The sequence below is a fragment of the Marmota marmota genome, unplaced genomic scaffold (genome assembly GCF_001458135.2).
Source record: "Marmota marmota marmota unplaced genomic scaffold, marMar, whole genome shotgun sequence".
Classification (NCBI taxonomy): domain Eukaryota; kingdom Metazoa; phylum Chordata; class Mammalia; order Rodentia; family Sciuridae; genus Marmota; species Marmota marmota.
Window position 1 is genome coordinate 2,500,379 of NW_025999869.1, and position 14,545 is coordinate 2,514,923.

Genomic DNA, 14,545 nt, shown 5'->3' on the forward strand with positions numbered 1-14,545 from the left:
ACAGGCCACACAACCTCTGTCACGGATTGTTGTTCCCTTGGTTGTATTTCACACCAGCTCCTGAGGCCAACCTCTAACTGAGGCTGACTTATAGATGAAGCTTTAGCACAGGTGCGCAAGCACAGAAAAGATGCTCTGCCGGCACAGGGCACCTCCTGGGGGTCTTGGACCATCCCTCACAGAAGAGCGGGCACCGCTGCACAGTAAACGCTCACAGAGTCCCGGTCCAGAGGGGTCCACACTGCGGCCTCCAAATCATTCTGACAGAACGGATGGGATGGCTGCATTATCCAATAAGAAGAGAAGGACGGTCCCCAGACTCCCGCAAGGCCCCCGCAGGCAGTGAGGAAGCCCCGCCCACCGCCAGGCGGGTGACCTGCTCAGGGTTCTTGGCAGGGCCCGGGCCAGAGCCATTGCCACCCGCGCTGTTCCTCCTTGATGGCCTTCTGCTTTCCCTCCACGCCGCTGTCCCTGGCCAACGTGTCGGGCTAGCCTCCGCTGGTCCTGACGGCAGCGCCCAGGTCCGGTCTCCTCCTGTGGGCGGAGCTCCCGCCGCTGGACGGCTGACGGGAACCAGATCTGCCCACACCTCGCGCAGGCCGCTTCCCTAGCGAGCCTCCTCTGGTTCCTGCACCCTCGCTGGGTCATATTTTTGGTGAGCAGAGTTGGTTTCATTGCCTTAAAAAAAAAAAAATCAGGATACCTCGGCCCCCAGGAAAATGTCATTCAGACAAGAAGGTGGGTGTGAGTTCTAAAATGACCTAAAATAGGAGGCCAGAGCCACCCTCTCAGAGGCCTCTTGCAAAGCTGGGCATAGGAGATGGTGAAAGAAGCAGCAGAGACAAAGTGGCAGGCCATGGCCACCTGGCTGCCACAGCTCTGTGCTTGGTTCTGCCGCTGCCCCCATCTGAACCGTCCTCCAGTCTCACTGCCGCCTGGAGCCTTCTCGGGTGACATCTGGTTCCACGTCACGCCCCTCACACCAGTGAGAAGACAAGCCCCCCATAGCACTGGGAGAGAGGGCCACCCTCTCCCACCATCAGGAAGACAAGCACAAGGGCACCCAGCAGCACTCCTCCCCCAGGGCTGTGGGGGGCAGATAGAAAGGGTCTGAAAGCTGGGTACCCCCAGGTCCCCTCTGGTGGTGTCTACGCTGGCAGGGCTGCTGTGGAGAACCAGCTGGCACTTCAAGCAACATCTCAGACACACACACCCTGTGACCCTGAAGTCCCACTTCTCAACAGCCTCCCTTGGAGACACTCCCCAGGCAGAGTGATCACTGAGAGGTGCTTGAAATAGGGGCACCCCACTCCACCTCAACATCATCAACGTGGCAACAGACGAGCTGTAGGGAAGTAGGCAGGAGGGATACAGTGAGCCAAACCCCAAGCCCAGAGCAGGGCGTGCACCGGCTGGCGGTCTCGGGCCGTTAGGCTTCTTCCTGCTGCAGGGAACCAGGCTCCTGGGAGAAGCAGCTGGTTCCGGGGCTGAGGCAGGAGGGGTACAAGAGGATCTGGACACCCTGCAATGCCAGAGTGGAGAAGAACTCGAGAAAAGTGGCAGCGCGTCTTAAGGACACAGGAAGGGGCTCCCCAGTGGCCAAAACAGGGCAATTTAGCACCCAAATAACTAAGGATAGTCCAGTTGTCCTTCCACATGTGCAGACATCCCATCTGCAAATTCAACTAAGCACAGACAGAAAAGAATCAGAAAAAAAGATTGTCTGCATAGACCGCTTTTTCTTGTCCCTAAAAACAATGCATTATAATGACCATTTACATTGTATTAGGTCCTATAAGGAAACAAGAAATGTTTTAAATTGTACAACATAGGTTATGTGCAAATGCTAAACCAATTTATAGGTGGCTTTTGAGCATCTGCAGTTTGCTATCTGTGAGGGTCCTGGAACCCACGCCTGGCAGATGTCAAGGAAGGACTAGCATAAGCTATAGACCATTGAAAAATTAGACCCACTGAACATAATAAATGGACTCATACACAGGGGAAAAGAAGGAACTCAGCTTATGGCAGAGCACCAAGCCAGCTGGTGTACGAGAAGAATCTCACAGCTGTAAAGCCACACCTTGTCAGCACCGTGAGGGCTGGTCCAGGTTCAAGTCATCCATGGGCCCTATGTCTGTGGGGAGAGGTGGTGAGGGGCAGGCTGCTTGTCTCCAGTGTCTCCCAACAGACTGCTCATTAGCTGCAAGAACTAAAGGCAGTAACTACACAGTAGACAGACAGGATGACACCTTGACCAGGTGACCAATATTTGCATCGCCAGCGAGGGGCAGGTGGACACACAGAGGGTGCAGACGTGGAGCCCTGAGACTCATCACCTAGATAATGAGCACCTTGTCTCTGATCCACAGTCACATCACGAGAGACATCAGAAAGCCCACACAGAAGAGGCCAGTTCTACTGAAAGTCACTGTATCCTTCCAAAGGGCCAACATTATACAACCAAAGCTATACAGTGTCCCAGGTCAGAAGATCAAAGAAGCACAAGACAGCTAAAACACAGCATCTGATCCTAGCCTGGGTCCCAGGTTTGAGGGACAGATACCATGAGTAGCTTCATTGGGTCAGCTGACCAAAGTGGCCTGCAGCAGCTAGGGTGGATAAGAGTAGCATATCCCTGCTGAACTTAGAGGAGTTGGTAGCTACTACAGCCATTGAAGAGAACATCTTACTCTTAGGAATTATGCAGTGAAGTATTAGGGGTAAAGGGACATAGCAGATGCCATATTTTCAAATCATCCAAAAAGAAAATTAAATTTTATATATTCATATACAAATTATATATAAAGTGTATGTGTATGCACATCATATATGCACAAACATTTACATACAGGTAGACATCGATGTGGCAAGGAGGGCAAAATGAGAATTCTAGGGAAAGAGGACTTAAAGATTCTTTGAGCCAGTTCTCGCCACATTTCTGTTTCAAAATAAGAAGTTGTTTCAAAACAAAAAGTTGGAAATAAAGAAGAATGATGTAGCTGTGTGTGCTAGCATAGAAAGAGCTTCAAATACAGTGCTCAGAGAATAAAGGAAAGTGAAGGGAACTCACTCCATGTGGTTTCTTCCGATATCGCATGTATTTGTATGTAGGTTAACACATCACGGACCAAGAAACAAATGCCAAGTTGGCGATGGATGGGGTTTACCTGTGGTGCAGAGAAGGGGAAACCAGAATGGCAGATAGAGAGTCTCTTGGTTTATCTGGAAGGTCTTATTCTTCATAGAAGGGTGCATGTGACTTGTTCCCATTAGAAGTAACTTTGGGGGCTGGGGCTGTAGCTCAGTGGTACAGTACTCGCCTTACCTGTGTGAGGCACTGGGTTCGATCCTCAGCACCACATATAAATAATAAAGATATTGTGTTCACCTACAACTATATATATATATATATATATATATATATATATATATATATATATATAATAAAGTCACTTTGTCTGAAGGTTAAGCTGCCTTCCTCTCCATCCATCAATGACCAAGGTCACAGCCCAGGTCTCCTAACACAGCATGCATTTAAGCATTAAAGCCCACTCCACTGTCTGACAGTCTGAGAAACCCTGTGACCCTGGGGTGGGGAAATGTAGTTGGGATTCCACAGCAGTCGCTGGCCTCCGATCGGACAGAGCTGCCTGGAACCCTGTCTCTGTCTCTCACTGAGAGGTGCCAGGGCAGCAGGAAGCACCCACTCGGAGCCTCAGGTTCCTTGTGTGAATGAAGAGAAACAACATCTCGAGGGCAGAGTGCAGCGAGCATGGGGTAGAAGCTGCCTGATGGGCGTGAGCCTTGGGCAGCAGGCTTTGGAGTGCCCAGCCTGCCCTGGGTCTGACATATGGCATCTGCTCACGGCCACTTGTTCTGCCTTCTCAGTGACATGCTGGCAAGCATGTGCCCGTGAGCCCCAGGCTTTTTTTCCCTTATTCATCTCCTTGCCTCCTACCGTGCCCACAGAACACTTCACACATTTCTGCCTCCCAAAGCGGGACTGGCAGAGTGAATGAGTCTCGTCACAGGGGTTCGGAGCAACGTGGTGGTGGGCGTGAAGCCCCCAGGGGGCTTCAAATCTTCAAACATGGTACACATATGGCTCTGAAGTCACTGTGTGGAAAAGTGCACATGCCAGGATGTGAAAAGGTAACCGTGACCCAAGGCCCAAGGAAGGTGAAAGGTAACCTCTCGCAGGGACGGTTGGTGTGTAAGACTGTTTGGTGGTCAAGAGTGTTTGGGAAATAGCAAACCAGATGGAAGAAGGCCGACTTCTCTACTGCAGGAGCGATCAGGGCCTTTAATATTCTAACATACGTGATGAATAACCACTGGGCTGTGGTCTGCAATACATCCTAAGCTTATCTGACTATAACTACACACAGGCACGCACGTGTCTTAGTGAAGGCCTAGACCCCTAGGAAATTACTCTTTAAATGTTGCTGGAAGCTGTTTCCCATGTCAGGGCACAGACAGAACAGACTTATTGGGAATTTTATGATAGAACTTGCTCACTTAACCTGAGAGGGCAAGAGAATAAAGCCATTTGAGAGCTCAAGGGTCCTCCTCTTCCTTTGCTGTCTGGTCCAAGGAACCCATTCAAAAAAAAGAACAGCCCAAAAGTCATGTCCAAAAACTATGATATTGAAACAGAAGCGACAAGCTCCAGTGTTCCCATCCCAGCCTCACCTGAGGCCCAGCGCTCAGCTCGGCCATGAGGGGAGAACAGGCAACTGGAATGCTGAGCCAATCTTGTAGGATCAGGCTGAAAAGACAACTGCTGGTCCACCTTGTCCCCTCTGCAAGTGCCACCTCCAAGTCCTGTGGTCAATTAAGAATTAAAATTAAATGTCAATTTAGCTCATCTTTTTTTTTTAAGCAATAAGACCTTGTCCTTGAGCTTTGGCTCTGCCCTCCCCCACGGTCAACAGCCTGTCCATCCAGGGACCCTGTGCTCCTCGCATCCAGGCCAGGCCCGCCAGACCCTCTCCACACAGGAGCCTCGCCGGGCAGAGTGGTCCACAGATAAACGGGATGGCACTGACTCCTTGGCATTGGGCCCTGAGAGACTGGCCTCAGCTCCCGCTGCCACTCCCCAGTGGGCTCCACTCCCCATCCTCAAGACTCGGGCACTTTTGCTCCTATGAGGGTGCCCTACATTCTGCCCGGTAGATTCCCAGAGAGTTTCTGTTGCTTACAACCTGAGAACCTGGCCTAGTACATAGAGCAAACAACTTTAGCAAATCTCTACTTCATTTCCAAGAAAATCGTGGAACTTAAAAATCTGAAAGTAAAGAAGAATTGGGTTTTGATGTAAACCAATTTGTCTGCCTTTACTTTTGTTCCCTCCACTTTGGGGCTCTTAGTCTAAAAACCTTGCCCGTTCCTGTGTGCTGGAGATTTCCTCCTGTTGTCTTCTAGCAGGGCCAGAGTTTCAGGTCTGACATTCAGGTCTTCAATCCATTTGGAGTCTGCTTTTGTAAGTGGTGAAAAACAGGGGTCTGGCTTCATCCATCTGTGCAGGAATTTCCAGTTCTCCCAGCACCAGTTATTGGTGAGGCTGCCCCTTCTACAAAGCACCTTCTTGGCACATTTGTTGAAGATCGGCTGCTGCCCATGTTGGGTTCATTCTAGGCTCTCTCCATTGTCCCCCTGGTCTATGGGTCATTTTTACGCCAAGGCCCTGCTTTTTTAATTACTATGTCTCTGTAGTAGGTTTGGGGTCAGGTGGTGCAAAGCTCCAGAGATGACGATGTGACACTTACTTGTCTTAAAGCCAGATGACAGAATGTTGAACGTCTTAACCACAAAGAAATAATGATAAGCATTTGAGGAGACAGATTTGCCCTGATTTGAACATTGTACAATATACACATGTATGGAAACATCAAAAGGCACCCTGTAAATCTATTTTATATATTGGTTAAAATAAAACAAAAAAAAAATTTAAAAGTGACCTTAAAGCATCTCTAGTGACCTAACCTCCTCACTTGGGGCAGCGGGCAGAAAAAGCACCCTGACCCTAGCAAGGTCGGGCAGCACAGCCAACATTCCCTAGCTCACCATGATGGTCAGATTTCCCACCGGCCTGTGCTCACTGAACAGATTCCCAAACCTTCATTTGCCACATAGATAGAGCCTGCGCTGCCCTTGGTGGAAGGCTGACATAGGGACCATTTCCTCTCCCCTCCCAGGCCCAAATGGGACCCAGTACCCAAAGCTGCCCAAGAGTGTCTGCATCTTTTAAATATCTCAGCGGCTATATGTTCACACCCTGAGCCTCACCACAAGCCCCCAGCTCTGCTCTGAAGGTCGGGAGCTCCTCATATGGAGAGTGGCGGTCCCACTCAGGGACCTTAGCAGCTCACCAGGAGTCACTGCCCCAGCGGGTTTCATTTGGACTGCAGGGTGCGCTTATTCTGGAGAGAGGTGTCTGAGCACGTGCAGCGCAGCCAGCAAGCTGGCCCCTGAGGTCCCAGCCACGGAGACCAAGGCTATCTTTAGTTCTTCAGGGAATGGCAGGGACCAGAGTATCCACTTCTCTCTGCAGAGCCAAGGTCACCCTGGTCCCTGAGCACATTCTGCAACTCTGATGTGAGGAGAGCTGGTGAAGGCAGGTGGGCTGCAGGCCTTCCCTGGGGCCGCAAGAGCAGGAGGGAAGCAGCCGCCCTCCCCTTGGGTGCTGAGTGGCAGCCAGGCCCCCCCTCCCCAGGCCCTGTGGCCTCGCACACTTCCCCAGCTGCTCTGGGCCTGGGCGGGGGTCCCTCTTCCTTTCCAGGTGCATTCTACAAACCCACCTCCCTCACACCTGTGAGGGGCTACAGACGGTCTCCAGCCCACCCTGTTCCCACCCCACACTGTTCCTCTCACAATAGAAGCCTCCTCCTGTGGCATATTCAGTGCCACCTACAAGTCCTGCTTGGCCGCTGGTGACCATGAGCTCCCTGAGAACCAGGTCCACCAGGGTGCATTTATCACTAGGCCCTAGTGCCAACAGCTCCACGCCCACAGGAGACACGGCACTGTGGCACGACAGCCACAGGCCACCCAGCTCCCCCCACCACACTCACCGTGCCGAGATGGCCCAACCCCACTCTCCACCGCCTTTCAGGGGGCCGCCATTGCCACAGGGCGAGATGGGCAGTCCTCTCAAGAGCCTGTGGCACTGAAAACAGAACCACATCCCAGGTGGCCACCCAATGGACACTGGGCCGGTAACTCTGCAAGCCCAGGTTCACTGCAGCACTGCTCAACTGCCACGATTCAGAGTCCACGCAGGTGTCCACCAAGGACAGCGCTGTGCCACAGAGACTGCTCAGCCGTGAGGCTGGAGCTGCCACTCTCCACAGCGCGACTCACCTGCTGAGTGACCCAAGCCAGGCACCGGGGACAAGCATGGCACCTTCTCCTCCAGAGCCACAGAAGCCGGTTTCAGAGAAGTAGGGGACAGAGGGGCCGGAGGGGGAAGGGGCGGCTACGAGCCCCTTTGGTAGCAGGTGACTTCTGCCCCTCTTACGTGGTGGGGTGAGGAGGGTCAATACTGTGTCTCAAAGTCGGTAGACTAGAGATTCTAATCACAAAGAAATGATAGATGTGCAAGGTGAGGGAGGGGGTCCTTACCCTGATTTGCTCATTACACAATGTCCATGTGTCAAAATATCACGTTGTGCCCATAAATAGTTACAATATATTGTATCAATCAAAAATTTTTAATTAAACACACAAACAAAAAAGCCTGTAGAGAGTAGGGTTCAAGATCAAGATCAAGATTAAGGCATCCAGATATAGCTGCGTGCAATGCTGCCCCTACTCGCCAGCAATGTGAACGTGGCCAGGTTGACTTCTCGGTGCCTCTGTGTCCTAACCTGTGAAATGGGGATGGCCATTACACAGCAGCGCAGGACTGTAAGGAGAGGCAAGTGGGCCTGGCTAAAGCACTTAGTGCCCGGCATGAGTGTTGGTTTAGGTTGTGGCCAGACATAGTGCTCAATGATATTAAATCAAATTAATTGCTCTTAATTCTCTAACTGCTTTTCCTAGAAAGAATCACAGTGGAAGGCTAATGTGACAGACGGCTCAGGAACACAGAGGGAGAAGCCAGGCTCAGCTCTGGCCGGCAGAAGGATTTAGCCAAAAGGCACAGAGGGACTTTGCCTTTGCTGCACTTATCATCATAAGCGAGCAGAAATCGTCACTGTTTTTCTATTTGAGATCACGACACAGAATCCCACTTAAAGTTTATTGATACTGAACAGTGAAAAAATTCAAAGAAAAATATGGGTCAACAACAATATATGGACAGGACGCCACCCATGCCTGTGGGTTCTGCCTCGGAAGGTTCAACCAGCTGGGGATCCCGAGTATTTTTTAATTTAGTTAATTCACTAAACACGCACAGACTGTTCTCTCGTCGTTATTCCCTAAGGAACACAGCACAACCACCACTTACACGGGAGGTAGGTGTAGCAGATGCCTAAGAAGCCTGGATGGGATCTGGAGCACGGGGAAAGCAGCACATAGTCCCAATCGCGGGTCAGTGACTGCAGTGTCTGCAGAGTTTCCTGTCAGAGGATCCTGGAGCCAATCCCCGTGGACACCGGGGGTGGCTGTACTTACACATTCTACGGCATGACCTGAGGGGCAGCACTAACCCTCCACGGTGGAAAACACTGCTGCGGGCCGTGCCCAGGGAGCACCAGGTAGATGGCCAGTGGCAAAGCCAGGACCCAGCGGGTCCCCATAGAGAACAGTCCAAGTCGTCCCTAGAGATGGTTTCTGTCTCCCAGGTGTGGACGGAGGTGGCACAGGGCGGAGGCACTGGAGAGCTGGGGACTGCAGCTCTGGACATGGGTCACCAGTCCCCCGAGCCTGCCCGGCCCAGCCCACCACCAAGCACAGGGTAGGCAGCACCACACGCAGGTCCCAGGGAACCCACGTCTCCTGGGTGCCCTGTCTCTGAGGATGGGGGGGCGGGGAAGCCAGCACCCCAGGCGGTGCTGCAGAACAGCTGCTTGGCGTCCCCTGGTACGTGGGGACACGGCTCTAGCCATGATCCTGGGTTTCTTTCTTGCTTTGGCTTCACCCATCATCATGCCCATTGGCGGGGACGTCGGTAAGTAGGTCCAGCTTACTTTTGTGTCCTGTTCCCTATAACTCAGGGACAGACCTCACCCCCAGACACGATACCCCTGTCGCTGTCCCCCAGGCAGCCAACATAGCTGGGCCTGGCATCGTAGGAAGGTGTGGTCAGAGCACCTCTCTGCCTCCACCTGAACCGGCACAGAGGACAGGACCAGATGCCAGCTCGAGGCCTCCCGGCACACACTAAATTGTTCAGAAAACATCTTTAGGTGTTGGCGATGTCCAAACCGAGGCTGAGGAACCAACCTAACCAACAGTGCAGGGGTGCGGATAGGCCGCCATGTTCAAGGAGGCTTGGGTCAGTGGGTGGACTGGGGCTGGACTGCTGGAGTGGCCCCACCTCAGGCTCCTCACTCCCTCACCTTGGCAGGAGTAGAAGGGGAAGGTGGGGACAGAACAGAAGACGGAGGGAGCCACCCAGCTCACGGGAGGGTCTCCCTTCCAAAGTCATCTCTCTCTCGTCTGAGCGTTTCTTGGGTGCATTTTGAGATGGAAAGGCTTGAACTGTGAGCTAAATGAGCAGGAAGACCAGAGGGATCTGGTTAACTTGGGCTTTTTATAAAATAAATCATGGGGATGAGGAGGGAGGGGGGAGATGGGAAGAGGGAGCAGGTCAGATGAGAAAAGTGGCTTCACCAAGGTTCCTGGCCTGCAGAGGGGAAAGGGGTCAGCCTCCAGAAGTGACCTCTCAGCCCAACCTTGACCCTGGGGCACCTCCACGTCTGGGCATGAGGGACCCCCGGCCTCCCCACTTACCAAGTTGTAAATTTAAAGCTGTGATTCCACCAGGGGTTCTGGTGACATCATGACCACAGAACCACAAGCTCCGCTCACCAGAAGCCCCGAGATGGAATTACACCCTTTTTTCCTGATCCAGGCAGCTCTGGTCACCGCCACTTTTCAGGACATAAGAGAAGTGAGCAATAGTTTAATCATGTGTGCGAGGCCCTTCTCCTTCCTGGCCACCCCCAGCAGTCCCCTGCCCTCCAGGGCTCCCCTTCCCCAGGCCTGCCTCTCTGCCCTTTCCAGCAGACCCCTCTGCCCCTCTGTCTCCTCTCAGCACTCCAGCTCCTACCTGACAAGGTGGCTTTCCAAGGGAAGCCTGGTCCCTTCCCAGACAGCACAGATAGGGAAGCCCGGTCAGCATATACTACACGAAGCTGCACGCAGGACGTGAATGCCAACAAACAGGTGTCTTGTTCCTCCAACTTCAGGGCAAGTCGGCAAAATCCCCTAGTGATGGAGAACCATTTACTCCTTCCCAGCAACCAACATTTAATTTTGGCAATTAAATTAATCCCACGTCATTACACTGCATGGTGGGAAATCACCTCCTTCTAACTGTAGGAAAACATCCTGTGGTTTTCCTCCTACAGGGAATGTCCAGGGTCCCACTTGCTGTGCAGAGCCAGACTTGTCCTGCTGCAGGGGAAGCACCACACAGCACGCCCTGTACTAAAGATGCTGCAGAGGCCGTGGCTCTGGGCACCGGCTTGGGGCCAGCTGCCAGGCTCACTCCTGGCTACATGACCCTCAGCAAGTCTGGTGAACTGTGTACACCCTAGTCTCCTTGTCTACAAATGGGAGGAGGAGTGCCCTGCCTCACAGGCTTTGGGAGGGTTTGGTGAGGTGTGCACATAGGGCAGTGTGGGCCAGACCCTGGGTGTGATGGCCACCGTGAGCTTTCTTCTCCATCAGCTGACGTCCGTTGGTTAGAACTCTCATCAACAACAGGAAATCCGACTCAGACTTGTAACTGAAAAGTCCGGGAAGGCACCAGCCGCAGGTACAGCTTGACTCAGGGGCTCCAGGGGTGTTCTCAGGCTGGTCTCGGCTCTCCTCACTGTGGCACGATTCCATTCACAGACAAGTGGTCCCCTCATGGTGGCAAGATGGCTGCGATGATGTCAGTCTGCATGCACCCGGGTTTGAGTCCAGTAGGAAGGAACACAGCCCAGGCCTCAGCAGGTCCTGCACAAATTCAAGAATTCAATCTTGCCACCACAGGACATGCTACCTACCATTTCTGTCACTACCGAGCACGCCTTCCCATGTTTACTGGCATTTATGGTATGGAAGAGTGTTACCTCCACCTGCTTCAAAGGACTTCTTGTTCACTGTGTGCGGTGACAGGAGGGTGTGATTTCTTTGAGCAAACGGATTTACCGTAAGTGGTGTCCCTGGTCTGACAAAATCAGCCACGCCTCCCCTACAGCACAAGGCCTTCCCCTCCTGGGGTCTGCCATTCTGCAGTGACCCCAGGTGCCACACCCAACCTCCTGAACCATGGCTTTGCCCCACCTCTGCCTTGCTGCCCTCAAGCCCCAGCCTGGTGGCCACCTGACTCCTGGGGCTGCTGATCTCCCCCTGGAGAAAGCCTCGCTTCTGTCCCTGCCATTGCTTCCGACGTCATATTAGATCAGGTTCCTGATCTATCTACATATTTGATGAAAATGTGCCTCTCTGCCGTCTCTCAGCAGTGCCACGGGGACACCTGTCGAGCACCCTCAAATCTGCCCACACCTGGTTCCAGGCCTTGCCGTCCAACGCACCTGAGGAGCTGGCAACCCAGAGTTCTCCCACCAACACACCCAGTGCCCACGGCGTGACTCTCAAGCTGGCTTTGGCCCACAAAGGCCTTCTCTCTTATGCACTTGACCCAGTGTCACCTGCCCTAGCTCATGTCCTGATGACATCCCAGAATGCCACAGCGGGGGTGATTTCTTATGAAGAGGTTTGTTTCTCAGAATCCTGGAGGTCGAGGAGTCCGTGAGTGTGGTGTTGGCTTCCATGCCAGGTAATCCTCCACAGGAAGGTAAGGGCAAGTCCGCGTGGGAGGCGAAGAGCATGGGCCCAGGGACCGTCCTGTCAGGATTCACTCCTGCAATACCAACGACTCCTGTGATAATGACACCAGCACCTCTCAATACCATCACAGTGCAACTAAATTTCCACATGAGTTTGGAGGGAACACAAAAACCCCAGTGACCCGCAAGCGGTGGTGAGCAGCCAACCTGCACCCGGGCACTCTGGCTCATGACCTCAGCAGTGCTGAGCTAAGGCTGCTAACTTTTCCACCCACGTTTTCCCCACCAGACGGGGCTCCTGGAGGACACTTGGAGCTCCTAAAACTAGCCCAGCACCAGCACAGAAAGTGAGCGCCACACAGGTGGACTGAACGAGTCCCCACTGGAATGACGGGCATCCGTCTACACCCAAGAACCCCATCTTCCTCAACACCACTGCAATGCCTCCTGCAGCATGTTGTACATCCTCATGGTCAGAGGACGGCTCAGTAAGAAGCAAGGAGCCACACTGGGCTGTCTTCCTCTTCCAGTTCGTGTCATTGAACATGGCCAAATATGGTACAAGAGTGCCAGCACAGTGATTAAAGATTTGGAGAGAAAAAAAATAAACAATTTGGCAAATGCTTTTTACAAGCTTCCAACATAAAGTGCTTCAAGGAAAAGTGGCAAAAGTAAGGTGTGTCAGTCAGCTCAGATTAGGTTTTGCTGCAGTAACAAACAATCCATGTGGCTTTTAACAATAAAGTTTTGTTTCTTGCTCACATCACATGCCTATAGTTAGTGGGAAAGGGATGGATACCCAGACCGACAGAGCAGCCACCATCTCCAAGGTGGTCAGTCAGCAATTCAGATAGGACGAGTGCATTTAAATGACGCTTGTCACCTTCACTCCACAGTTCTAAGGGGATCACAAAGTATGATACTACCAAGTGTTTGAAGAAGCTGGCAGGGGCCTGGAAGCATTTGGGGAGCAGCACTCAGAAGACCCATGGTAGATAAGTTCTGGCCTTGTCGTTGATGGAGGAATAAAAAGAGCACCAATGACAAGCAGGTGGGAATACAGGAGGGGACAAGGACACAGGGGTGTAATGAGCAGGTCTCAGGGTCCCCCAGCACAGGACTCTGTCTGCTGAATTTCAAGGACCCATTTGTTGCTTGAAAGTGAAAATTTTTATATTCCATCCCAAACAGGACTGAATTAGAATCTGCATTTTAATAAGACTCTCAGGAAATCTGCAGGCACAGGAAAGTCTAAAAGAAGTTCTGATAGGCAGAGCAAATGGGAATATCTTAGGTGGTCTACTTTTACTTTTTTATTGGTTTTATTTATTCTTTCTACAGTAAATGATTTTTTTTTCTCTTATGGAAGTGAAATGAGGTGCAATAACTTATTTCCCTGATAGTAAATTTAAAGAAACATATCAAATATTAGTACAAGGAAGACATCCATATGGCACGAATTGTAAGCAATTCTATATGAATGCCTGAAACTTGGGAATCCCGCCCCTGGGAAAGTTCCCGTCTTCCAATCCCCCCATACACTCACTCTGGCCTTCACTCCTCCCAGATGCTTGGCTCTCTCCTAACTTCCTGTCAGCCTGCAGAGTCCCCAGTCACCAGCCTCCTGCTGTCATCTGGCAGGGGGACAATCCAGTCACGCCTCAGCAGGGATCAGGGGTGGCCTGGTTCCAACTCTTCGGTAAGGAGCAGAGGCAGTAACAGCCATTCCATGCCGAGGGACAAGTCAGCAACGCCAGACCAGAGAGGAGGGGTCCCATATGGTGGTGATGGAGCTGAGATTCCTGGGGCCTGGTGACATCACAGCCCAGCACACTCCTTGTGTGCTTGTGCAGGAAGCTCAGCACATGCAATTAGGCCCAGCACATGAACTTGACAATGATACAGTAAACAGCTGTGGGGTCACTGGACTATACTTTGTTTCATTATTTTGGAGTGTGATTCTGCTTTTAAAAGAGAAGAAAAAGCCATCAAACTGTGACTTGTACAGGCCAGCAGCAGCCTCAGGCATCTCACATCTATGGATCAAGTCCCTTGATGGCATTGGCAATGAGGTCCTGTCAGGTGACCAACCTGTGCCACTAGGTTTGTGTAAATACACTCCATGAAACAGCCCGTGGGCACATTTCTCAGAACACACCCTGTGGTTACTCGACACATGGCTATATTTGGAAATATCAGGCCTAATAAGCCTGAGGAACTCAACCATCCAACTAATTCCTCTCACCTTCCCAGGTGCTGCGTGCACACGTGCGGGTCCACGCTGGGAGTTCTCTGCTAAAGGTCATCAAACTAAAACTGAGCCCCCACTGCCAACAGTGAGGTGGGGAACACTCTTGGCGAGGCTCCACCTGGGGCTCATCCACAGGAGACAGTGGCTTCCTGAGTCCTCAGGCTGGGGCCCTGGGGATTTTCCCACCCAAAACACAAGTGTAACCTCTGTTTCTTGGCTATGCCACCTTGAGCCAGTCACCCCACCAGCCAGAGCCTGCTTATCTATAAGCAGGGACAAGGACTCCAACCTCGACAGGGAGGACCAAATGACCAAATTACATGATGTGGGGAAAGCACCA

General features: G+C 52.1%; 1 long non-coding RNA gene across 5 annotated transcripts in view; it reads right to left on the minus strand.

Moving 5' to 3' along the window:
• LOC125620378 overlaps positions 1-14,545 on the minus strand; it is a 78,342-nt gene that overhangs the window by 22,896 nt on the left and 40,901 nt on the right. For all 5 annotated transcript variants that reach the window (XR_007352004.1, XR_007352006.1, XR_007352002.1 and 2 more), the window contains one exon: positions 4,696-4,827. This is a non-coding gene — a long non-coding RNA (uncharacterized LOC125620378). The remainder of the gene's footprint in view (positions 1-4,695; positions 4,828-14,545) is intronic.